The sequence below is a fragment of the Lynx rufus genome, unplaced genomic scaffold (genome assembly GCF_022079265.1).
Source record: "Lynx rufus isolate CCGP_SWC_20201006 ecotype Redwood Valley unplaced genomic scaffold, mLynRuf1.p SCAF_14, whole genome shotgun sequence".
NCBI classification, from domain to species: Eukaryota; Metazoa; Chordata; class Mammalia; order Carnivora; family Felidae; genus Lynx; species Lynx rufus.
In genome coordinates, this window is record NW_025814828.1 from 14,792,796 (window position 1) to 14,795,891 (window position 3,096).

General features: G+C 53.9%; 1 non-coding gene across 1 annotated transcript; it reads right to left on the minus strand.

The window, feature by feature from the left end:
- Positions 1–911: 911 nt before the first annotated feature.
- TRNAV-UAC (transfer RNA valine (anticodon UAC)) lies at positions 912–984 on the minus strand. Its single transcript has one exon. It is a non-coding gene; the product is annotated as a tRNA-Val (tRNA).
- Between the last annotated feature and the right edge of the window lie 2,112 nt (positions 985–3,096).

Here is a 3,096-nt window from a genome sequence, read left to right on the forward strand (position 1 = left end):
AGGACGCAAATTTACACAGTGTATGAGCAAAACAATGTGGAAAAATGCATGGAAAAGCACTGAGTTTCCCCTTCCCTTTTTCGTTTTTGGCCGCCACTATTCCACCACAGCCCCCAGGGTCCCAGATACCTTTCCTTCATTCCTCTTGTCAAAGATGAAAAAGGCCAATACAAAAGGATAACAATGACCCCCACCCCCAAACGAAACTGTCATGGACTCTAAAGAGGAACAAACAGGAACTAGAGAAACGTTGTCATTTACTCAGCATTTATTGGGGGTCCAGAAGCCTGACATTTATTCTATACTGTGTATGGATTCGTCATTGCACAGACGAAGGTCACATTCCACAGACCCTACTGCCGAATTAAAAAGAAAAGGACTTTTTTCCCCCTGCTCTGCATTTCAGAGTTTAATGAAACATTAACCCTTTAATAATAATAATAATAATCATAAACCTGTAATAATTCAACTGCAGCCTAAGCGCTTTTGCATGGCCATATTTCAGTTGGAGGCTTTGTGGGGCAGGTCTGTCCTGGCTTTGCAGGAAAAGGGCTTCGCCAGGTGATCTTGCTTCCCAGGGGCTCCGGATTTTCCGAGGCTGCCTCGGCCCCGGCGAGGCGGGGACGTCCCGGCGACTACGCCACGGCCGGGCTCCCACCTCTGGGGTTTCTCAGGAAGGCGGGGATGGGAGGAGAGGGTATTTGTCATTACGCTTCTGCGATAAAGCATGCCCCCTTGTTCCCCAAAAATAAAAAAATTAAGAAAAAAAATTAATGTCCCCTATGGAAAAGTAAAATAATTATTATTTTTAAAGGGAAAGAAAAGAACTTTGTCTTGCTTTTCGCTTTTTCACCTGGGCACTCAAAGGATATTAAAAGTCGAAGAGAAAAAAAAAAGAACGCTTCCACCCGTGGTTCCACTGGGGCTCGAACCCAGGACCTTCTGCGTGTAAAGCAGACGTGATAACCACTACACTATGGAACCTTCGCGGTAGACCGGTGGCATCATTAGCTTATTCATAGTCTCACATCAGAAACCACGCCTCTGCTGAAACCCCTCCCCATCTCGGTAGCTCCACCCCCCGCCGCGGCTCCGCCCCGCTTGTAAGACAGGGTGTTCGCGGCCGAGTCCCGCGCTCCGGTTGCGGCGTTGGGGCAGTTCGGGCAGCCTGCCCGCCACATTCGTCGCCTCTGTGACCAGGGCGAGTCCAAGGCTGGGATTACTCTCCTGAGAGCCGCCCCGCTAATCACCCGTCCCAAACTTTCTCTCAGCTGCGACGTCGGCGGGACCGCCCAGCGGGCGGAAGCGGACCAGGCTGCGGGCCCGGCAGCTTCTGGCAGCTTCCCTCAGCTCAGGAGGGACGCGTGCTCTCCCCTTTTCCCCCCGGGCGCTCTGAGTCGCTTCCGGCAGCACTGGGGACCTTGAGTCCGGAGCAGGGCGGACGGGAGCATCACTTGGAACCAAAGCTTCCGGCAGCACGCGGTTTGGGGGTGGGCTGGGGGTCATTGTCATAGCGGCGTGTATGTTGTCAGGGCTGGAAGAGACCCCTGGTTAGTGGGCCTCTTCCCCGAGGATGTAGGCTCCTAATGCTCCTCTGACATTGTCACAGGATTCCTCCTCTCCCGAACCCCGGACACCCCCCCACCCTCCGCGCCCACATGGGCCGAGAGGCGCAGGGCTTTTGTTTGCTCCTATTTGGCTGGGCTGGGGTGGGGGTGGGAGGGGCGGTGTAGATGGGACACCCCTTTAAGGCTGAGGGTGATGAAGCAGGACCAGCTACAAGATTTGAGGGGCCCAGTGCAAAATGAACATGCCAGGTGTCCTGTTCATGAGTTACTAAGAATTCCCAAACGGTGACAGCAGAGCATTGAACCCAGCGCAGGTCCCTGCGACTGCACAGGTCGTGGCTCATGAACTTGTGCTTGTGCTTCCAGGACTGCGGGCCTGAGAAGGTGCTGTAACCAAACGCTGCTATTACGAAGGGCTCCTGTATGGTCTCGCTTCTTGGTTTTCATCGTCAGTGCCATTTGCCCTCCCCAGTGCTTTTGGAAGGATCTTCCTCACCGTCCTAGGATTGCTCACCATCCTCGGACTTGAAAACCTACTTAAAACCATGGGTGGGGGGGGGATCTTTAAGTGCTACGTTGAACATGGCTGAAGGCTGCGGCTGTCTCCCCCCATCCCCCCACCCGTGTCTTTCCCTGCAGCTGGCAGAATGATGGAGAAATGGTACTGATTGTTTGAAAGCAACCCCTTCAGCCAATTCCTGTCTTCCTGGGAAGACCCCTGGAAGAAACAGGTGGGTGGAAGGCGCGCTAGTCCGGGGAGAGGGGCATAGTCTGGATTCTGGTCCTACCTTGGTTACTCATTAGCAGTGTACCCTCGGGCCACCTCCCAAGCCTCAGTGTCCTCCTTTGTGAGATGCCTGGGTTGGGTTAGACGCCCCCACTCCCCCTCTGAGTCTCACTGTTAAGGCTGCTTTCCCCGTGGGAAAACGGAGGCAGGAGGCAGTTACGGCCACGGAAGTTTTTTCCCAGGAATAGAGGGAGGCCTGCAGCTAGTGCTTGGGTTCTCCCGTGCCAGGTTCCCCGTGTCCTAGTTAGCTCCCTGTGATATTCCTCATGGGGCCCGGTGCAGAATGCCTTTTTGCGGATCCCTTTCGAGAGGCCTCTTGAGCGCTTGATGCAGACGACCGTGAGTGGGTAGGAGGCTGGGTTCATGAAAGCTCCATTTTCCTGCCAGTCAGCGAACCATGACTCCCAGGATGCCCGAGAAAAGGCTGCCACGAATTGGGCCTGAAACCGCACTCAGAGTTGTGTTTCGGTTTCTCTCTAGGGCATGGTTTGCTGACCCTCCAGCTTTCTGTCTGCCCTCGTTCTAAAGGGAGTGCAGGCTTTAGCCAAGTTCCCACACTTACCTCACAGAGAGAAGAAGCTGGTTCACCTCTGATGCATGTCACGTCGGTTTCTGCCCCTCGGGAGGAACTCTTGTTCCTTTTTTCCATTCTATAGTATCTTTTTTAAAAACATTCTTTAATGCTTGTTTATTTTCGAGGGAGAGAGAGACAGCGTGAGTGGGGGTGGGGGGCAGAGAGAG